The sequence below is a fragment of the Sorex fumeus genome, unplaced genomic scaffold (genome assembly GCF_029834395.1).
Source record: "Sorex fumeus unplaced genomic scaffold, SorFum_2.1 ptg000043l, whole genome shotgun sequence".
Lineage (NCBI taxonomy): Eukaryota > Metazoa > Chordata > Mammalia > Eulipotyphla > Soricidae > Sorex > Sorex fumeus.
This window is the reverse complement of record NW_026606100.1, coordinates 25,388,222-25,411,786: the sequence shown is the minus strand read 5'-3', so window position 1 is coordinate 25,411,786 and position 23,565 is coordinate 25,388,222. Positions and strand designations below refer to the sequence as shown.

At 46.0% G+C, this 23,565-nt stretch overlaps 1 protein-coding gene across 47 annotated transcripts in view; it reads left to right on the top strand.

Moving 5' to 3' along the window:
- The first annotated feature begins 8,571 nt into the window (after nt 1-8,571).
- SORBS1 (sorbin and SH3 domain containing 1) overlaps nt 8,572-23,565 on the top strand; it is a 240,798-nt gene continuing 225,804 nt past the window's right edge. For all 47 annotated transcript variants that reach the window (XM_056120898.1, XM_056120897.1, XM_056120871.1 and 44 more), the window contains exon 1: nt 8,572-8,692. The gene's annotated coding sequence lies outside the window, so the exon portion shown is untranslated. The remainder of the gene's footprint in view (nt 8,693-23,565) is intronic.

Genomic DNA, 23,565 nt, shown 5'->3' with positions numbered 1-23,565 from the left:
GAGAAGACCATAACATTGAACTTCACAAACAGTAAGACATTGCTTTATAGAGAGTATGTGCTGCTCAGGGTCCCCAGGGCAAGGATCAGTAGTGCCAGTTGGCCACTCAGTGCCAGGGATAAACATGGAAGTGCCAACGGCTTCCCACATGCCAGGCATGTGCTCTCTACCACTTGAGCCACATCCGGCCCCTAGATTTTCTTTTGCCTTTAAACTTTTCTTAACTTTCAAGTTTGCCCAAAATTAATAATATCACGCTTATCCTCAGCAATTTTAAGAAAAATACATAAATTAATGATAGATACATAAACTAATAAGTGTGACCCACACTAAACATTCAGTCAGCTCTATTTATTCTGTCAGTTAAAATAATAGAAACTGAACTTAAAATAGGGCCGATCTTTTCTCAAAAAGTTAACTGTACACAGAGTTACCATATGACCTAGAAATCCCACTACTAAGTATGGAGCAAGAGAATTAAAAACACATGTTTATATAAAAATTTTTAAACATGAATGTTAGTAGCAGGATTATTCATAATAGCCAGAATGGAAACAACCCAAATGTCTATCAACTGATGATGGGGTAAACAAATTGTTGTATATATGTGTAGAGGAATGTTATTCAGCTGGAAGAGAGAAAAAAGTACTAACATATGCTTCAACAAGGATGAACCTTTGAAACATCATCCTAAGAGAATCCAGAGAAAAGAGACTATACATTATAGGATTCCATGTTTGCGAGATGTCTTGAACAGACAAGCCTACAAAGACAAAGTATGCTATGGATAGACAGGGATTGGTGATAGAGGAGAAAAGACAGCTAATATTACAGAACTTCTTTCTGCAGTGGTGAAGTAGTCTGGATTTAAAGCTATTGAACTGGTTACCTAATCAGTTCACCTAATGGAAACTACTAAAACAGGGCCAGAAAGATAGTAGAGCAGGTAAGGCACTTGCCTTGCATATACCTGACCTAAGTACCACAGACAGTCCCCTGAGCACCAGGAGTGATCCCTGAACACAGGGCCAGGAGTTAAGCCCTGAATATAACAGATTGTGTTCTCTTCACCCCAAAAGAAACTATGAAAGTCCCGGATTGCATTCTTTGAAAGGGTAAAGGTTGTGGTATGTAAATTATGTATCAATTTTAAATAGAATATGTACATAACAGGGGGTTACACTTGGTCATGTTCTGGGGCTACTTCTGGCTTGGTACTTGAGGGATGATGCACTGCTAGGAACAGATCCCAGGCCAACTGCATGAACGAAGGCACTGTTGAGCTATCTCTCCAGACCCATTTCAGATACTGTTTGTAATTGTCTGAGTTATCAATTGGTCTCTCCCACTAGGCTGTGGGTGTGTTGGCCACAAGCTCCTATCCTCATCCTCTGGTTCTCCATCACTCTAGAGAAGAGCTTCTTAAAGAGTTTTAACTTATGACCCTTTCATCCAAGAAATTGGTGTGCAACTTTGGGTAGACAGGTACATAAAAGAAATCTGTGACCCTTACATTCAGTTATCTAACCCACTCTGAAGTCATATCCCATAAGTTAAGCTTTGCTCTAGCATCTGGAAAGAAATAAGTTTTTGATATTGGTTAATTGAATGATTTCTGAGTTCTTCCACAATCCAAAGGCTACCTAACTGATGCTCTTCCCCTGCTATCCCTTCTACCCCTAAATGAATTGTCTGGATGATGAAAACCTTGGCCTAGGTATTGAATACGCTGGAATGAAAGAGTGGAGCAGCTTATAGTTTGGATACCAGTGGTGGAGTAACATGGTTAAACCCACTGAGATTTGTACAGAATCACACTGAGTCAAAGGGGCTGCCACTGACTCCTCATTTTTCTCTTTTGGTATCATGAATAATTCTTATTTGGAGGTGATAGTTTAGGCTGCCAGAGATTCTGGAAATCTAGTTCTAACATGCCCTCTGTTTCTCTTTGATTCCTTATTCAGGGTCAGTGAACAAGTCTTTGGTTCTCCAGGCCTAAGGAAAGCTAGCGGTATCTCTGCCTGACTTTTCCTTGCACAGAGTTTAGTTGCTTTCATTCCCTTGGTCGTAGAACACAATTTTTATTTTTCCTTCTTTCAGATTATCTCCTTATAGAGTCAGCTAAATAGGTAGGCCCTGCAAACACTGCATATGTGGCCAATTTGGGTAGAGTTTCAAACATCTCTGGAAATAACTGACTTTCTGAGACCTCTTCTCATAAAAAGCCTTGCATGCCTAGATGAATCATTTGTTCAGCTGGTTGGGGAAGCAGGAGATAAGAGCCCTTAGGTGCATGAGGAAGCGACTAAAGATGGTTACCACACTGCTAGTTTTGTGAAGTGGTTTAAGGAATAGTTTAAGTTTTCCTGACTTACGACAGAGAAAGTAATTCTGGGGGCAGGACAGATTTGCCGAGGCAGTGGGGAAAGGACTGATCCCTGAAAGACATGGCTGCCATCTTCCTTTCTTGCTATTTCTCCACACACCACTCAGCGTCTCCTCTTAATAAATGCTGACAGAGTGTTATTAACCTTCCCAGGGCACCCGGGTGGCTCAGTTTGGCCCTGCGTAATGAGTTCCTCAGTGAACTCTTCCAATCATCCCTGACAAGCTTCCAACAGCTTCCAGAATGTCAGTTATTCCCTTAACACCATTGTTGTTGATTTTTAAACCTTGTTAAGGTTACATTAGCTTAGTAAGGCTGGTGCCCCATTTCTGAAGTTTGTGTATGTTTTCCCTCTCAGGCCATTTAATTATCTCTGTTCCTCTCTCTTGCTGTTTTTCTGGCTTTCTCTGACTCTCCCCTACTTTCCCTGTACTGGCCTCTCTCCTCACACTCCTTCCTGGCTTTCCCTATTTACCTCCCACTTCAATCAGAGTAATGCCTGTCAGAGCTATCATCGAAAGCCACCAACCCTAAAAGATGTTTTTCTGAAGCAAACACTTTATTAATCAAATTACTTTGAAGTGGTACGTCTTATAGAGTTGAGCTCAGCATATTGTAATCAAAGAATCTCCTGCCTAGCTGGAGAAAGTGGATCTCCCAGCGGTTGCCTTCCGACTGTCCTCTCCTCCATTCCAGCTTCCAACCCCCTCAGGCAGGCCCTGCCACCACACAGTGAGAGTGAGTAGAAGCATGTTCTCTACCTCTGATTTCTCTTAAAGGACAACTTAGGGCAACATTTTAATTTATTTTGACTAATAACCTAAAATAGTCTCAAAGCCAAGTCCTATATCTTTGGGTGAACATAATACAATGATATAGAATGCGAGTTCTATTATGAATAAATGTTTTCACCCAAGTAACAGCACAAGACATATCTCCTCCTCTCCTCTCCTCTCCTCTCCTCTCCTCTCCTCTCCTCTCCTCTCCTCTCCTCCTTCTTTCTTTCTCTTTCTTTTGTTTGTTTCTTTCCTTCCCTCCCTGAAATGAGTTTATTAAGAACAATAATGAAGAGAAATAACTAGGGGCATGTAGATAGCTTAAGTGGCTGGGAATAATATTTTGCATATGGGAGCTCTAGGTTTAATTCCTGGCATTTCATAATGCCCTGAGCATTGACAGCTGTGCCTGCCCCCTTCTATCCCCACCCTCCAACACACCCAGACACACACATAGACACACATACACACATAAACACACACACACACACAAAGAAAAGGGTATAAAAGAATTGGTTGTTCAAGGAAGTTTAGCTTTTTCCTATACTTGTTTCACTTTCTTCAGGATGCTACAAAAGAAATGAGTACAAATTGCATTCTCCAGTGATACATCTGAAAATAACTAGAGGCAATCTTTTGGGCAATGAGTTACCCAAACCAGAACATTTTAAGAGAGCATCTTTCACAACTTGTCCTCCTAGTAATATTAATTACATCTCCTTGTTTCTTATTGTGGCACTGATGGTGCTTAAAAGATCAAACCCTGAACCTCACACATACAGGGCAAGGCATATACTGTACCACTTGAGCCACACCCCCAGTTTATAACATCCACTTACTGAATGCCTGTAAGCCAGCTGCTTCTTTGCATGCTCTCAACTGCAGGTCAGAAGTGAAGTCTAGGAGGGTTGCATTTTCCTTACTGTTAAGGGACCTGAGAACTTTCAGGAGATCCACATTAGTTGGTGGAGCCAGGTCCACAGACTTAACCACTGTTCTCAATTGCTACCTCTATATCATCTCCTGGGCTGGAGCGATATCACAGCTGGTAGGGCGTTCGCCTTGCATGCAGCCAACATGGCTGGCCCGAGTTGGATTCCTCCGCCCTTCTCGGAGAGCCTGGCAAGCTACTGAGCTACCCGTGACGTATTCAGTATGCCAAACACAGTAACAAGTCTCACAATGTTACTGGGCCCACTTGAGCAAATTGATGAACAACGGGAGGACAGTGACAGTGATATCATCTCTTTTAGTAACCATCTCTCCCAGTTTATGTGATTCTGGAAATGGAGGAAAAACTGGTGACTTTGAGTTATCTTCAATTTTTGTTCCCTCTTCTCCTAATGGCTCATATTTACAATCTGACTGAGGGATGTTTCCTACAGACTGTTTGTGATCCTGGTTTGTGTGTGTTCATTTCCTCCTACCCGATATTTTTATTTCTCTCCAATGGCAGAAGGACTACTGGGAATAATCGGATGCACATGAAGAGGAAACAAATAAGATTAAGTTTAACCTAAGTACATTTTTTGAACAGTGCATAAAGCACATTGTGAAGCACTGTTTAAGATGAGTAGACACAAGTCAGGGCCTCATGGAATTTACAGTCTGGGGCTTGAGAGTTTAAGGAAGAAGACTACAGACAAAGATAGATGATTTCAAGCCAAATATGGTAGATTCCTTCAGAAAGAAATAAATGAAGTGATAAAGGGGTGGGAAGCTGGAGGCCTTGCATTTCCCTGGGAAATCACAAATAAGAACATGTGATGAGAGAGGATTCTGGGCTGGAAAGCACAAGGCTCAAGCTTTACTCCAGGTCTGACACTGGACTCTGAGTGAGGCTTTTCTCTTTCTCCTCTCCCCAACAGGACACATAGTCTACAGGCTCGGATCCAAATGAGAATGTGGGGGCCCCTTGTTTCAAAGTGAAGAACTTCTGGATAACAAGAACAGAGCAATAAAACAAGCCTGAAATCCTTCCTCCAATGGTGGTATCTCCATGGAGCAAGTGTTTTGGGTCTTTTCCGCTCTGGTAGGTGGGGAGCCAGGCTGCATCAGTGTTCAATTCAGAGTCTGCTGCTCAGATGAATCAGTGAATGAGTTAAAACCAAAAGGGAAACGACACTATTATGTCTGGTAATTTTGTGGCTTGCTTTCATCTTAAAATGTCATTAGACTATGGCTCTGAACACCCATTGGATGAGACCTTGAGATGAATCTTGAAAGAGAACAGGATTTTTCCTTCCTGTGTTTTCTTTTCCCATTGTTATTTTAGGAGTTTTGCATTTCTCTCAAAAACTCTACTGATAATGTCAGTCTTTACAGTGAGAAATTCATGAGTTATACATTTTGGAGCAGAGAAGTTCAATACTGAAGTTTAACTCAAAAGACCTAGGCCTTAATTTGATTCCTCATGGAAATTTTTCTTACAAAGATGCCTATAAATTATATATCCATGTGGAGAGCCCATTTTTCATTTAAAAATCATTTTATTCATTTTTCATCAAATATTTTGATAGTGCTGAAGGACAAAAATCAGAAAAATATAGCAGCAGCACTGTCCTCCCATTGTTCATCGATTTGCTATAGATGAGCCAAAAAAAAAAACTACTCACTATTCCATAAGTAATAATGGACCTGCAGTATAAAACTAGTTTTCAACCTACTTTTTCATTTAATAATATATGAGTAACTTTGAGTGTTAAATATCACTGTATCTTTTTATTTTTCATGGCAGTATAGATATATTCTGTTATATAGTTTTACTATTCTCTTCTGGGGGCTGGAGCGATAGCACAGCGGGTAGGGTGTTTGCCTTGCACATGGCCGACCCCAGTTTGATTCTTCCACCCCTCTTGGAGAGCCCGGCAAGCTACCAAGAGCATCCCACCTGCAAGGCAGAGAGTGGCAAGCTCTCAGTGGTGTATTTGATACGCCAAAAACAGTAACAACAAGTCTCACAATGGAGACGTTACTGGTGCCCGCTCGAGCAAATCGATAAACAACGGGAGGACAGTGCTACAGTGCTACTATTCTTTTCTTGATATTTTCTTTTCTTGAGATTTGCTGAGTGTAGGCAACCTACTTAGTTTCTCTGCTTCTGACTTTCTTCCATAAATAACTTTTAAGATATTACAATGGCTATCTCCTGAAGTTGTATGGCATCAGTTAGTTAGTAGATGTACAACTCCCAGCACAAACACAGTATAAAGCAGAACAGACTAGGTTTTTCAATAAATATTAGTCATTTAATGCTCTATAGGCTCAGAAGGAACTATCTGGCACAGACTGTGGAGAGCAGTGGGTGAAGCCTGAAGTCCCTTTTGGTATTCTTTGCGAAGCAGCAGAATGAGGTGCAATAGGGGAAGATCCATATAGGAAAGCGGATTTTTCAAGAGAGAGTAGTTTTTGAGTGTTCCCCACCCCCCTTTCTTAGTTATAATGGAAGCTCCCAGGGAGCTAGGAGTCTGCTAATTGTTCTTTCTCTTTTTACCCTTATACAGCAGAAGAGAGCAGGTGTTTTGGAGCAAAGATATGTCACTGTTCCCTGACATCTAAGAACCTTAGCAGATGTACAGCTCATCAGTTTGTGCAGTCATCAAGGCTTGCCTTTACCTCGACACACATTGTTGACAGGGTGTGCTGCTGAGGCTGTGCTAGTCTTGCTAAGGGCAGCTGACAAGATCAGTTGTGTTTCATGCAGGGGAGGAATGCTGTCCCTTCAGGGATGTCCTAGAGGTATGTATGGAGATCTAGGACTGGAGGCAGCAAGTTTCAGGCCAGCTACTTGCTTGCTGTCCACCGCCCCCCCCACCCACACACTTGGTCCAAGTAATTGCTCCCCCTTCATCCTATAATGCTGACAGCATCCTAGGAGGCCAGGGTAGTTGTTCAGTGATTAGCACTGAACCCAATTATCTGCCCTGAGTCTCTCTCTAATATGGAAAAATTATGAGGGGAGAGCCATGCTTACAACCTTTGGTAAACCAGTTAGACCACAGCTCAATTTCCCCACTTGCAAAATTGGGAATGGTAACTATGTCTCTGTTACTGGGCTGTGAGGATCAAATGAGAAAACATTTAAGGAAGTATTAAACACATAGGCTGAAATAGAATATAAGGACTCCAATCAACCTTTCTGTAGTGGATGACCCTGCACTGATCTAAAGAATTTAGATTGTTACTAGAATCTTGGTATATGCGAACAATATATAGAGGCTGTAAGTAAGAAAGGCATGAGTTCCAGTAGAAATCGGACATCAATGTCACACATAGTTTACTAAATCTTATTTTAGTAATCTTTGTAAGATCTCGGTTTTAAGGCTTAGATGAACACATTGGTCCTACTTTAATCTATTAATAAAAGAAGTAAGTGAACTAGACACATTTCCAAATAACATTATCAAAGCATCTCTTTTTCCAGTCAAGGATTAAAAATATATATGTATTTGTGTAATCACTTCATATTATAGGTAAAGGTAAAGGCCCTCCCGTTGATGGTCGATTTGCTCGAGCGGGCCCAGTAACGTCTCCATTGGAGACTTTGTTGTTACTGTGTCTGGCATATCCAATACTCTCAGTAGCTTGCCAGGCTCTCCGAGAGGGGCGGAGGAATCGAACTCGGGTCGGCCATGTTGGCCACATGTAAGGCGAACGCCCTACCTGCTGTGCTATCGCTCCAGCCATTATGTCCAGAATAATTTTATAATTTTTATTTATTTTAGTAAATAAATAAACTGGTATCTGTGTGTAAAAAAAGAATTTAGATTGATTAACTGTTATCATCACACAAGCTTACAAAATAGGTAGTATTAATATGCCATTTCACAGGTGAACAAATTGGGGTACAGCGGTTCAGTAATATATATGCTCTCAAGATAGCTTGATTGTAAAATTTTATTCCCAAGGTTTTTGTTTGTTTGTTTTGGTCACACCTGGTAGTGCTCAGGGGTATCTCTTGGTTTCGCATGCAGAAATTACTCCCGGCGGTGCGCGGGGAACCGTATGGAATGCCGGGGATTGAACCCCGGTCGGCCGCGTGCAAGGCAAACGCCCTCCCCGCTCTGCGATCACTCCGGCCCATACTCCCTGGGTTCTCGCACAGCTCCTCCGGGTCGATCTCTCGTGGCCAGCCGATCCTCCGGGCTCCAGGACAGAAAGGGTTACGGGACCGCGCGCGCGCATTCTCAGCGGGGATATGCGCGGGCCCGCGCTCCCCGGCTCACAATGACGCGGGGCGGGGCGGCGGACGCTCTCCACGCCTCTCATTGGCGCAGACGCCCCTTCCTGTCACCGCCGAGGCCCCGACCCCGCCCCCCGGGTCCCGCCCGCCGACCGGGCGCCGCCGGAGTGGGCGGTCCCAGCCGCATGCTAATGAGGGGGCGGTCACTGCAGCCCATTGGCCGGCGGCGAAGTGTCGGTGAAGTCAGCAGCGAGTCCCAGAAAAACAGAGCGGGGCCAACTGCAGCGTGTAGTGCGAGTGGGGCCGGACGCGCGCAGCCCGCCCGCCGCCCGCCCGGCGACCCGCAAGGTAAGCCCGCGCCCGCCGCTCGCCCGCCCGCCGCCGCGGCCCCGGGGGGCGTGCGCCGACCCGGCCCCCGCGGGCGCCGTCTTTGTTCGGCGCTCGGAGGAGGCGCGTTTAAAGGGCCAGCTGTTGGGAAGGACTTGTGTGTATGTGTGTGTGTGTGTGGGTGGGTGGGACCCCCGGACCCCCGCCCTCTGAGCATCTCCCGGAGTAGTCAGGGAGGAAATCGTTTCCCCCTCCTCCATCCCCTTCCATCAAAGCATCCTTTCTTGTCTGCTTGGTGGATCCCCGAATCTTGCAAGGAAAGTTGCCCAGGGTGCGGGGATTCTGGAGCATTTGTGTGTGTATGTGAGTGTGACGGGTGGTGGTGGTGGGGTCCGGGTGGGGGCTCCGTGCGATCATGGCCTCTGCCGGGGAAAGAACGTCAGCCTGCTCCAGGCTGGTGCAGGAGACAGCCTCGCCGGGGCGGTGGGTTTTCGCCGTAAAGTGAAACTACCGAGGAGGGGCTCCTCTGCAGCAGCCGGAGGAAGGAGGAGGGCGCCCGTGGCAGGATGCAGGCGTCTCAGGTGTACGCGCCCATCAGCATCCCACCCCTGGAGGAGCGGGCGGCCGGAGGGGCTGGAAGGTCGACCGGTCTGGCCTAAGGACCCGCCTCCAAACAGGGGGTCCGTCTGTGTCCCCGCCGACCCCGGGAACCTCGGGTCTGCCCATTCGCCCATGCGCCTTCTTCATCCCCGGAGCGACCGGCAAGCATCTTGCTAGGCAGTCAGTCACCTATGAACTGAGAGCAACTCCTCTCTCGCAATTCCCAGGCCCCTAGCTGGCAGCTTGACGGCGTCGCTTGGCGTCCCTTCCTTGGGAAGCAGCAGCGCCATTCAAGAGAGGGATAGAGGCAATTCTGTGCCTTTCATGGTGGAGGGGGGTGGGCGATGTGCAGTGCATCCCCGGTGCATCTGCTGTTATGCGATGGCTTTGAAATTCATCGGTGCATTCTTCAGGAAGACAGAATTTATTAGTCTATTGCATTGCTACATAAAAGGAGAAAGGATTACGCTGAGCCCGGCTCTTTTTTTAATTTTTTTTTTTTTTTATATCCAGATCCTGGGTTTTCCCCCAGCATATTCTGGCTGGGCTTTTGGATATTTATTTTAAACTGAGCGCTGGGGTGACCCTCTTGTCACAGGGTTGACCTGATAACGTGGCCCCAACTGATTTCACCATCAATAGGAGGGACATTCATTTAGAGACATCATGGAACCTGTTTGGCACGCCAGGCCTCTGACACCGCCCCTCCCCCACAGAGCGTCCTTTCCTCTCCTAAGTGAAGGCCAAGCCAGGCCAGGAGGGCCTGTATCCAGACCTCCCCTCCCCCCACCCCCCAGCCCCCACCCAGTGTTCCGTGTTTGAGCACACTGTTTAAATTCACCGTTGTGTTTGCTTTGGCTTGGAAAGGTGCTTTAGTGGCGACTGAAGAAAAGGGGTGAATTAAAAGTGAGGTGGACAGCAGGTGGGGACAGCAGCTACAATGACAGAAATACATGCTGGGGCCTTCTGACCAGCTTCCCCTATATAGGTGCAGAGAGTGGGGGTGGGAGGGTGTGCTGAAGGGAGGGTGGGGTGGTGAGGAGGACTCTGCCACCAATGCCCTGCCCCACCCTCTTGGTACTGTTTTATATAGAGCCTTGCCAGCCAAGCCGGGGCATCTCAGGCTCATGGACCAGGGAGAGGACTGGTCTCTGGGCATTTTTGCCCTGGACATTGTTTAGAATGGATGGAAAAGGGTTAATTTTTCAGGGGCTGCTGAGAGTATATTTTGTAGCTGGGGGCCTGGCCTGAACTAGCTGTGGTGACATCTTCACAAGGAGTTAGTATGTGACACGCAGTGCTTTCTGTAGGCAGAAGAGATGACAGTACATTGTCATCTTCTCCGGCACCCATTTATTCTTGGCCCTTCCCCCCTCCTTCATTCTAGTTGGAGAGATGGGGTGAACTTTTCAGAATGGATCAGGGGTCTTGAGGGGTGAGATAGGAGTCATGGGGAAGGACCAGAAAGTGCTTCTCATTGGTCCAACAAAGAACTGTTCAATTATTTCCACTTCAAAATAGAGTTCAATACAGATAGTAGAGACTGGTATTTTCTTTGCAGGGAATGAATGAATGGGCAGGGTTCTAGCGGGGAGAGAAGCCTTTATGCATTAGTAGCCAGCTGACCATCCAAACTTAGCTCTGGAAGCTGCCCTGGACATGCTAGACTTGCTGTAATGAGCGCTCGCTGCTGATTTTGGGTTTCATCTGTGACACATGCAATGGAATGGTTTTCATAAAAAAACAAACTTTAATGGGGAAGGGCTTTCTGGGCCTGAGAAAAGCTTTGATCTTGGGGCAAGTGGTCTCTGCCTCCTCTCTGGATTGGTCTCCTTGTTGGTAAATGGCAGGGACTGGGAGCAGACCTCTTTCTGAGTTCCTGAGAGCATTGCTGTTTGTAGGGTCACAAGTACAGTTTGTGATGGTGTTCTTTGATTCTCGTTCATTTTTTAAGGTGATGGCATGCTTACAGTATTGGTCAATGGCATGAAAAAAACTTTTCAGGACTCCAGCCGCTGCTGAATTCAGATTCACCTTTCCCCTGCTGACTGAAATTCATGAGTTTTTTTTTTGTTTTTGCTTTTTGGGTCATACCTGGCGGTGCTCATGGGACTATATGGGATGCCAAGGATCGAACTCATATCAGCCCCATTCAAGGCAAATGCCCTACCCGCTGTACTATCACTCCAGCCCCTCATGAGATTTTATTGTCTGCAAAGGATGGAGAGTCGCCCAGAGTGAGGCATGGAGCATCAGGAATGGGTGCTTGGCGGGAGAGATGAAGACAAGGGTTGGTTTCTAGGATTTATTTTCTCTTTTTAAGTGTGTGTAGCTCACTGCTTTTATTTATGGTTATGCAGGTGGAGGTTTGAGTTCTGGAGTTGGAAGCAACCTCAGTGATTGCCAGATTCAACCTCCTTCACTGAGGAATTTGAGTGGTTGGAGGTTTGGCAGTTTGTCCAAGGTCACATAGTCACACAGCTAGCAATGCAGAGCTGGGGCAGAAATCCAGGTGGACAGATTCTGCCTCCTATGTTCTGGACCCATCTCTTAAGCCCCCTCTTCCTCAGAGAGAAATGATTCCAAGAAGGGGCGAGGAAAAGAAAGGAGGAATAGTGGTTGAAAGAAGGGAGAGGTAGGACCAAGTAGCAAGCTCGGGATAGACAGGTCAGAAGGGGACAGGAAATACTTATGGTGGGCTTGGTGGGGGGAGGGCTGGGGTTGAGGGGAAGCTCCAGCAGCTGGGAAGTAAGTAAGCAGCAACTTGGTTTACACAAGGTTGGGGATTATGGTGGGGGCTTAGTGGACCAAGAGTCTAGGCCGGATGGGGACTCTCTTGGACTCTCCTTGGAATTTCCCTCCTTATTCCGCTGTCAGTTTCAGTGTGGACTGGAGGCTGTTGGGTTGCATAGCCATTGGGCATGCAGCTCTTCATCCTGTGACCCTCTGTCAGGTCAGGTGTGGCCAGGGTGCTGCTGGAGAATGCTGAGGTGGGATCCAGTGCTATTTTTTTTTCTTTTTGGGTCATACCTAGTGATGCACAGGGCTTACTCCTGGCTCTGCACTCAGGAATTACTTCTAGCGGTGCTCAGGGGACCATATGGGATGCTCGGAATCGAATCTGGGTTGGCCGTGTGCAAGGCAAACGTCCTACCTGCTGTGCTATCACTCCAGCCCCCAGTGCTACTTTTTTTAAAAACACAAAACTAAAAAAAAAAAAAAAAAACAAAAAACACACACAAAAAACCCTTTTCTTGTTTTTTTTTTTAACTCAAGCAGTTTTTTTTCCTTTAACTTTCATGGGTGCATTGTCCATGTTGAGCTCATGTTGCTGGTCCTCCCCTTTCAGAGGGGACACTTGGAGATGACTGATTTACTGACTCCACCTCACTGGAGGCTAACTGCTGGCCTCTGACCTGAGCTAAGCCTCAGACCCTTTCAATGAGCAATTAAAGAGCTGTGAACTGTGGTTAACCAGATCAGTAACCATTCAAAGGCAAGGTAAAAGGTGATAATGCCTTGAAATCTATAGCCCAAGCCAACAAGCCTTCATGTATTGTGTGTTGCTTACTTTAACTCTTCAGGCTCATGGAGTATCTCTGTGGATTTATTCTTCCTGCTTTGTGTGACTGACTCAGCATGTGTGTCTATTGCTGTGTCTTGGTGTTCTCCCATCCTACTTTCCCCACACCTCTCTCTACCATTTCCTCCCTTCCTTTCCACAACTTCTACTCGCCTCATGCTGTATGTTTCTTCTAGCCCATCTCCCCTATCTTTTTTTTTTTACCACCAATTGTGTAGCTTTGTTGTACATTTTAATATTGTTTCTGAGTGAGTCATTAAAATTTCATCCTCTCTATTCTTAATCTGAAGTCAGTTGAGTTCACTGTTTCTGAATGTATTTGTGTTTTACACACAAACCCGACCCAACCCTATTAAATTGTTTTTCACTTTGATGTGGCCTTTCACTGAGGTTACCCGCCTCCTACCCCCACTTCTCTTCTGTGGTCAGTTACGACTATAGAAACAAACCAAAAATCCCCAACTCGCTATCATGTGTTTGTTAGTGTTTTTATAACAACAATGACAACAACAATAACAGAAAACCATAATAAACCAGCTATAGCAATAGAAAAAATTTCCACGCTTATATTATGGCCACAAGGGACACTTTCACCCTAGAGAGTCGCCCTATTTCTTGATTTCCTTCCACTGAAAGAGTGTTTGCAATGCTTTCTGTAACTGAAGACTGTAACTTTAAGGGGTCGAGGTGCTGATGGCAAAACTGGAGTCCTTGTTGGTGATTCTGGTAATACTTAGAGTGGGTGAGGTAGGCAGGCTTATGGCCAAGAGAGTACATCTTGGAAGAATTCAGTGTGTTGGTTTTTTCTTTTTTCCCTGGGCTGAGCCGACCCAGTGACTAGTAGCAGGATAAGGCTGCCTGCTTCTCCCTTTTCTGATCAGTGCTGGTGGGGACCTGGTGACAGGGGAAAGGCAGGCAGCCATCGACAGGCTGATGATAGGACAAATGTGTTCTGCAGTGTTTTAGCTTTAAGCTTTTCTTCTGATGGATTAATTACAGACAACATGGATTGCTCAGGGGTCAGTGGATAGCTTGCCTCAAGTGGACCTCTTCAACAAGCAGTTTCCTGGAAGTGTACAGTTGTCTGGGGAGAAGTCCCATGGGATTTGCATTCTGTGAGGTGTCTGTGATGGTTCTAGTAGAAAAGAACTTAAGGGGACCAGAGAGATAATACAGTGGGTACGGCATTTACCTTGCCTGTGGCCAACCGGGGTTGATCCCTGGCATCCCATATGGTCCCTGAGCACTGCCGGGAGTAATTCCTGAGTGCAGAGCCAGGAGTAACTCCTGAGCATTGCTGGGTAAAGCCCCAATTTTTTTTTTAAAAAGAGAAAAGCATGGAAAACGTTTTATGGTTAAGTGCAGCTCATGATCAGGAAATGTTGTTTATCTTGTGCCCTCTGTTGTTGATGCCCATCCCAAATCCTCACATCACGTGCCATACTCCAGCTTCCAAAGCGACCTTTCCTGATGCCTGCCAGAGCCACCCATTCCTCAGAAGTACAGAATTCTGCCATGTCCTAAGGAGAGGTCCACACCAGGGCTTGTTCCCTTGCCAGAGGTTTTTTTCCTCTAGCATCCACCCTTCTCCTATTGTCATTGCTGCTTCCTTCTCTAGCTTGTGAGATGTGGCAAGAGAGAATCTGCTTCCTCTCCCTTTCAATTAAATTCTATTTTGTACCCAAGTCATGTATGTGACTTTAAAAGTCAATGCTGTGAGACTCCTTAGAAGACTCTGTTCCAGGTCCTCACTCATCAGTCATTGGACGTGACTTAGTATTGCTGCAGCAATAGTGACTGCCAGTGTTGTAGCATAAAGTAATGCATATTGAATCATTTCCCTCCTAGTCCCCTTGATGGCTCTACTGGTGTTTTCGTGTATTCTTAAATTTGCTTTTCTTAGCTTAATTTTCTTCTTTTTCTCCCTCTGCCCCCAGCCCCAACAGTCCCCTTTCTTGCTTGTTTTCTTGGATGTATTTTTCATTGGAGTGATCCTTCCATGTACCTTTTCCTTATCTGTCCATGTACAGAAAGCCTCAGCCTTGAGTTTGGTCCTGGCACCACCCCACATGGTCCTCCCAACAGCACTACCTTTTGGGATCCCTGGTGCCTCAACCAAGCGTGTGATTTTCTGTTCCCACTTACCAAGTATTAGAGCAACAGTTAAAGTGTGTCCCACCTGGCGAGCACTGTAACTAAGTTGTGAGCATCACTGCCACGTGTGACTCCCAGCTCACACAGCAGTGAAAATATCTGTGGTCACGTGTGCAAGCCTCTCAGCTACTGTGCAAGCCCTGCCACTAGTGTGTGCTATCAGAGCAACAAGAACAACAACAGCAAAAGGAAGAGGAATAAAGAAATTTTTTTTAAAAAGTAGACACAAATGCTGCCTGGGAGTTGTGCTACAGAAAGGGACTTGTGCACTTGATTGTCACATGAGACAGAGGGGAGCACCCCTCTTTTCCTACTGGGCACATGTAGATGTCAGTGCTTAAATTTTTTTCCAGGAGTGTTGATTTTGCCTGGTTGTCTTGCATTCTGGGATACAAGAATAGGGAAAGGGGCTAGCTACTTTGGTATGCAGACTTTATCTCACTTCTTCTGTTTTCCAAAAGTTGCTTCCCACTCTCCCCTCCTCCTTCAGCTGTATCCATCTCTCAACCTAGAGAGTGGCTGGTATCATTTGCCTAAACAGTAAATCTCCACCTTTTGCTATTTGTGGGAGGGACATCCACGGATTAGACCAGTTGCAGCATGGACCGTGGGGTCAGAGGATGCTCCTTGCATCAGCTTTCAACAGTGTTTTCTCTTAACCCCCTCCAATTTTTCCCCACATCGTGCACATACCTCTGACTCCTGAGCCTTCTCCTGTTTCTGTGGTGTAAGTTGCCACTTGCTTAGTGGTTTCCTCCCTTGCTTGCACTTAAGCAGATGAAGGAGAAACCTCAGCCAGCTACTGCAGGACAGTCAGCTCCCCTCCAACTTCAAGTTCTGTTGACAATTTTCTTCTGCTGTTGTCTCCCTCACATTGAAAAATGGATTGACTCCATGTTCCCTTTTAGTGGGCTTCTGCCTGAGAGTAGAGATAGTCTTCAATGCCCGAGTTGACCTGTTTTGTCTCTTTATCTAGTTCCTCCCTGACCTCCAGTATATTCCCAAGATCATCTTTATTAAATGATCGAACATGTGTTTTTGAGATGGGGTGCATATGGTTAGTCATCAGATTTCAAGAGTGTTCCAGACACACAGTCTTGTGAAAATAAGCCCATTGTTTATTCTGAGATAGAGAGAATAACAGGCAGTGGAGGCTGCCACTCTGCCCAGGCAGTATAGGCTAAGAAGCAGGGTGAGGGTGAGATAGAGCTCTGGGCTGCTGTGTTGAGGAGCAATGGGGCCCAGGTGTTAGATACAGTCCCATCACCAACTGCCTGGGTCACCTTGAAAAGTCATCTGGGTCTGGGTTTCTTCAGCCTTAAAATGAGCTGTGAGTCAAGGTCTGATTGAACTCATTCAACCAAGTACTGCTATGTGCTGTGCACAGTTCTGAGACCCTTCTGGGTCTCTTTTAAGGTTGTCACCCAGTACATATGTCTGTTGTGGCATGTGTCACATAAAATGGATTGTGTATGGTTTGTGTGACTCTCCTGATCTTAGTAAGGAGTCTAGAGATTTGCCTTCTTACTCTCTCTAGTCTATGGGCTTCTTGTGAGGGCCACATTGTTGTCACTGCTGTCTCACCCTTCTGTGCTTGCCATAGTCCTTGGCATATAGGAGGTGTATCGTACTGGTTAGATATTATCAAGAAAATATGAAAATAGGAGGCGCTATGCTGCAATCCCCAGTCCTTGCTTGGAAAACAAGACCTAACATACTAGGACTTGAATGCATTCAGTCTGAGTGATTTATGGGGTTAGAGATTTGGACTAGGTTGATATAGTCACTGGAGATAAAGATTCTGGATTCCAGCCTGAGTCTAGCACCCCAAACACACCATAGTCTTATCTTTGTTTAATCATATGTTACATGTTAAGATGGGATTCAGCTTAGCCAAAAAAGTGAATAAAGGATAGAATCCTGCATTTATAGTGTTAAATTTACATTTACAAATGTTTAAGGGCTTCCCCCAACCCCCCATAACTTACTTTGGTTTCCATAAACTTGTGAACTAATGTGCCAAAATTAGTAATTAGAAATTTCAGGGGAATGGACTCAGCTCCAGAGGAGAGATTTTCTTCATGAGAGCCCTTCTCCAGCACAGTATAGAACCTTTCTCCACGCTCCCTGTTAGGCTAAGGTTAGAGATCATTGGCGTGGGAACCTGCAGAATCAGTGCCTGCCTGGGACAGGAAGCTGTTTGGAAGCCTTTAAAATCCTTTCCTTTGGATTTGTTCAACAGGTTGTGAATAGCAGCAGTACATCACGGTCTATGTTGGCCCTGGAGATATAATGGTGACCAAAGGGATGTGATTCTCACTATTTTAGAATTTATAGATATGAGCTCTACATCCCATTATGGCAGACACTAGCCACATATAGCTACTTAAGTTAATGAAAACTGAAATGCAATAAAAAAAATTCAGTTTCTCAGTCACACCTGCCAGATTTCAAGTGCTCATTCACTGTGTATGGCTCTTGGCTGCCATATGGACAACACAGGTAGAGAAGATTTCTGCCTTTTGAGATTTCTTGGGCTTCCTGTGCTGGACTCCAGAGTCCTGTTTCTGGAGCAGGCATCTGTGATTAGCCTTGTTTCACTGTGGAAGCAATGAGGCACAGAAAAACCATTTGTTTAAAGTCATGTGGCTGGCTGGGCCTAAGATGAGGCAGGTCTCTTTTCTTGGAGTTTGGCTCTTGTCTGGAACTGAGGTGGGGGAGCGGACTGAGAGTATGGTCTCTGCTCTATTCTCCTAGTCGGGGTTACCATCCCAGTGCTGCTGTTTCCCAGGACAAATGACTGCTCTGTGCCTCAGTTGCCTCATCATTAAAACAGAGAAAGGAATTAGTGCCTGACTAACAGTGGTGTGTGTGTGTGTGTGTGTGTGTGTGTGTGTGTGTGTATGTGTGTATGTGTGTGTGAGAGAGAGAGAGAGTGAAAGAGAGAGATTGAGACTGCAGCTATACTGACTCAAAGAAATTATAAAGCTAGTGGCTCTATTGAGAATGAGAAGGGGGCAGAAGTTGAACTAGAGAAGGATGCTGTGCTTGAACTAGGAGCAGCTACATGCAAGGCAAGGACCCTAACCCTTGTACTATCTCTTTGTCTCTGTGATGAGAACTTTTTTTTTTTTGGCATCCCCACCACTGCTCATTCTTGTTAGCAGGTGCATCTCCTATAGCCTGGTGTCCTACAGACGCCCTATTTTGCTGATGAGGAGAAAAATGCTCTGATGCTGGCTCCAGAAATGGAATGGTGACTCCTTTGCTGGGTGAATCACCACCTGCTTGTGGCACCTTAGGAAGTCTCAAAGGGCTGATGCATACTTTGCATGCATGGGTGGGCCCTTGAGCACAGAGCTGTGAGTAATCCCTGAGTATACCACCAAAACTTTAGGGCTCCAAAACTTTAAAAAAAATGTGCTTTAATAATCACAGTCCTGGGACCTGAGAGAAAGTACCTGAGTTTGATCCCTGGCATACTATATGGTCCCCTGAGCACTGCCAGGAGTAATTCCAGAGTGCAGAGTGAAGAATAAGTCCTGAACACAGCTGGATGTGGGTCAAAAACAAAAACAAGCAAAGAAACAAAAATCACAGTCCTGTTTATTTGCTAGAGAAATATTGGCAGACTTGTGGCCCTGCCTTCCTACATTTTATTTCCTTGCTAACACTGAGAGGACTGGCTGCTTTGAGGAGTTTGTTTCAGGTTCTGATGTAGGAGGGTTTTAGTATACAGAATGTGTGGGAATAGCGAGGTATCTACATTGTTTTACCCAGCACTCAGGACAGAAAGGGAGAGGCCTGTGACGGGCCGCGGGAGAGGTGTCTAGTAGTGGTGGGTCCTGGGATGAGACTGTTCCTGACAACCTGGATTCTCAGCATGGCATGGAAGTGGAGGTTCTGCCTGAGAATCAATGGTCTGGAATACTGAGCACTTAGATGTTCATCTGTCATGGATGCTGCCCATCTTTTCCCAGACTTTCCATCATGGTGGGTGAGCTCACAGCAGCTGAAACAGGAATGGGTGCTTACCAGATCCTGGCATTGCTCTTCTGCCTGCTTGTCAATGCAAAAAACTCATTACTCATTTATAGGATGCCTTATGCATCGATTACTAACACCAGCCTGTAGGCCGACCTTTGACCTCGGTCTCCCAGTATGCAGTGTCCTTGGCACATCCTTTGTGAAATACAAACAGTTTCTCTTATTGCCTGGAATTGGTGTGGAACCTGGTGGCAGTGTCCTGGTCTGACACAGAAAGAGAAAATTCAGATTCTGCAGATTCAGAATTCAGAGATTTCTACAGGTTCCTGTTCTTAGAGTTTGTGTTTACTTGGGCAGATCTAGTTTTGAGTAATGGTTTCTGGCCAGTACGAAATGATAGAGGTTATAGTTGGGTATAGAAAGCCAGTGGGGTTGGGGGTAGAAATACGAACATTTTTGTATTATGTTGTTATTGGAAAGTATTTACAAGGTGCTATAATATACATGTGGATGATTCTTCAGTGTTTGAATGTCCTTTAATAGACAGTACACACAGGAGGCCAGAGGCCAGAGGCAGTGCAGTCTTTGAAGACGGGCTGAGATAGAAGAGGTAGACTTGGGAACTGGGAGAGTTGCGGCCTCTCCCAGGATCCTGGACAGTGGACTTGAGACCCTTCAGGTCTAGTGGATTTGTCCTGCTCTAAGCAGGACAAAATGAATAAAGCTCAAAAGAAAGCAAAATCCCAACAGGGACAGGAAATAGAGTGGCTGAGGAAAGCTATTCTCAGGAAAGGGCCCAGGGCCTAAGCAAGGTTTGGTGGTTGTTGAAAGCCAAGTTGTTCTGCCCATAGGCTTGGGCCAAGGACGACTTCATGTCTGCAGTGGGGCCTCCCTGTTGGACATGGTGTCCAAGTGAGCCAGTCTGGCAGGTGTGAGTGGGTAAGGCCCCCAAGGACCTGGGAAGTGTTAGTCAGGTCTTAGTACTTGTGAGAACAGTTGTTAGAGGAGGTGGCCTCGCAACCTGCTAGCCTGCAATATAACATGCAGTCTTGGTTTTTCACCTTTAACTATTAAAGTTATGAGTTCTTTTAAATATTCCCCTGAAGCATCATTATAACTGATTTTTCCTTCCTGGGTCAAAGGAACACTGATAGAAACCAGTTGGAGACTGGTTCTGGATTCATCGAGATCCATCCATCCATCCATCAAAGAATTACAGAACTTGGCAAGCAGATGCCCTCAAGGGCCAGTGCATATGTCCATGGATTGGCATATAGACTGGCACTTTGTGGAAATCCCTGATTCAAGGGGTTGAGGGTGTTCCTTTCCAAGACAGACCAGGAAGTAAGAGTGCTTCCATAAGGTGCAGAACATTTAAAACTCTCTTTAAAGAATTGAATTACTCAGGAGCTTTTGATTGGTAAAGCTTGGGACACCATACAAGCTTTCCAGGCTGTCTTTCTGGGCCTCTTCCTCCCTCTGAAGGGTGAGGTCTGCCCTTGCAGACGCAGACAGCCTGTCTGCTCTGTTTGACTCAGAGCTTGGGCAGTAGCAGGGCTGCATGACCTGCCCACCCCCCCGCCTGCTCCCATCAATTTATTTTTGTACAGAGACTTAAACCCAGGGTCTTATGCATGCAAAGCTTACACTCCTACTGTGCTTCATCACTGGCCTGAGTGATACCTTCAGAAATTTGAAGTTCAGGATGGTCTTAAGTCAAGAGGAGCAAAGGGGAAGAGGACTCCCCCCATTTGGGTACTGATCAATGTCTTTACAGACCCCCGTTAGTGCCTCCATGCAGGCTTCTCTGTCTGGTCAGGGCTGGGTGTGGTGGTGCTGGTGTTTGCCCTTGCAGTTTCCTTAGCCCTGGGAGTGCTGCTAGTCATTCCCTGTTCACTGGAACAGCACTTTGGGGTAGCCTTCTCTGACACCCCTTTCCACAGCTTTCAGGATTTGGTGTCTGCGTGGAACATTCTTTATGGCGTCCACCTCAGTGGTTCTGTCACATGCATTTGGAAAACCATTGTTTTCCCATCATCTGTGGGACCCATGACCACTGGCCAGGGCTGTTTATTTATCAACATTCTATCTCAGGGTGGCACGTGTCTGTCAGCAGCATGGCTTTACTCTCTGTGCCATGTAAATTCGCTCATTTATTCACTTTTGGGTTCTCTACCCAGTTTCTGTCTTACAAAGAGACTGGAACACTCCTGCTGACCTGTTGTTTCTTGTCCAAAGCAGGAGATGAGCTTTCAAGATAGCCATGGAGAGACAGGAAGAAAACATTATCAGGGACAGTTTTGTTTATTCTTTAGCTCTAATGAAAGGATTATGTAGCTCTCCTATTTTTAGCAGTGCGAGGTTTATAATTAACCTATAAATAAATATGCTTGAAGCAATTTTACCCATAGAAAGTTGGGATCAAAAAGTTTGATCTCTGGAGATCTGAAAGGGTTTTTATACCAACGACTGAGGAGCACTAAGCTAAAGAAATTGCAAGGTGTGACAGGGATCACATGGCAAGGGGACTTCAAGGGAACCAAAGAAGAGACCAGAGAGATCAGCATGTTAGAATGCTGGGCATGAGAAGGGTTAGTGCCTTGAGAAAAAAAGGTTGAGAGAAGGAGGAGGATCTGCCGTGCTCCCATTTACCCCCTCCCCCTCCCACCCAGTTTTGGGTGGGATGGAGAATTTGGGATAGCAAGATGGATGAGACCAGACCTCTGCTTGCAGGATGGACATAGTCTAGTGGGAAAGAATTAGTCAGAAGTGCCCAAGGAGAGAGATGGCACAGTGTGTAGCTGGAATGCAGAAGAATGTGGTAATTTAGGTAGGAGGTCCTGGTCTTGCTTTCAAAATCCTCCATGCCCCAGTCACACAGCTCCCTGCTTTCATTGCAGAAAGGGAGGGGCACAGGGTGGTAGTAGCCATTAGATTGCTTTAAAGTTGACCAGAGGGTTGGGCATTGCAATGAAGTTCTCCTTCTACTCTTTTCTGGGGAGAGTTTTACCTTAATGTCATTGAAGGCCCATTGCGAATTCTATTTTCTGGTTTAAAAAACTGTATATGAACAATAAAATGCCATCCAGTGTAGATAAATGTGTATTTGTCTTATTTACTTACCTGTGGCATCATCCATACTCCTTTCTTTTTCTTTTTTTGTTTTTAAGTCCCAGGGCTTGAAGTAATTATGTAATTAGAATCCACATCAAGCGTGGCTAGATAAGGCGTAATTAAAGAGGAAAGCCTAATTTTGGAAGAATGATAAGAGGTCATTTGACTCAGTCTGGGCCCAAATCCAATCTTGGGAGAACAGTAAGAGGTCATTTGGATGGACGAGGCTTGAGGCCACCCAGGAGCCTGGATTGGCCTGAGAGTTGGGGCAGATTCTGTTTCAGTTCAGTGAAAGCCATTCATTGAACAACTTCTTGATAAGGGGTATTGTGGGAAGATCCAACCATGAGCAAGGAAATGACCTGGATCTCCAGGAGGTCATGGGGGGACCTGAGAACAGCCTGCAAGGGCGTGGGGGGGAGGGTGTGTGTCCCGGCTAAGACAATAGAGTCCTGAGTGGGAGAAAATTAGGATAGGATTCCAAAGCAGGTGGCATTTAAGATGGGTGAGGAGGTTTCTTGAGTGAGGACAAGAACTTTCTGGCATATTAGAGGTGCTGGGTAGTATTTGGAACAAATGCCAGGCTGAGGTTAGAGGTAGGAGGAACAGGGCCAAGTTCTTGGGTAGCCACTTGTGACTTGGTGAGTAGGTAGAGTTCAGACAGCACAGTGACTTGAGGCTAGGTCCTCAGTGGGCAGGGCTGATGCTCAGGAGTCAGAGATTGCCCTGACTGGAGGGCACCTTGGACAGGACTGGGCAGGACCAATAGATGGGAATGGGGGGAAGGGAACCTGCCAAAGGAAGGAGTGCAGCGGGCAGAGGGGAAGGAGGGCACCAGGGAGCAGGATGCAAGCAGTGTGCTAGAGTGGGTGAACCTGATTCCTGGGTTGGGGGCAGCATGCTAGGGGGATAGGAGAGGAGTTCTGGCTCTTGGCTGGCCACAAGAGAGACATGAGTCAGATAGAAGAATGTGGCTCTGAGGGGGCGGAATGGACTGCAGGGGAGTCTGGCCTGTGCTTCTCATTCTGGGGTGATAGGAGCAAAGACATGTGTCTTGGCAGGGGTGACTCTGCAGTCCTTGTCCATGATAGGGTTCCTTGTGTTGGTGCTAAGAGGATGCAAGAAGTAAACCCAGGGAAGATGTGGAGCCAATCACAAACTTCCCTGTCTAAAACGTGATGATGCTTGAGTTGAGAGGTGACCAGCTGCTGAGAAAAAGGGAAAGGTAGAGGCTTGGTATATCCAGAATCCCGAGACCCTCTTCTCACCTCAGCCCTAATGGGACCTAGCTCAAGAACTTGGGCCAACCCCTACATCTCCGGAGTTCCAGGTTTTGGTCTCATCTCTCATCCCGGGATGGTTCAAGTTGATGAGCCATCCCGGGATGTTGGAATCCTTCCGGTCCTTGGGTGAGGGGAGGGGAAGGAAGGGTCATGGCCAAAGAGCTGTGAGGCAG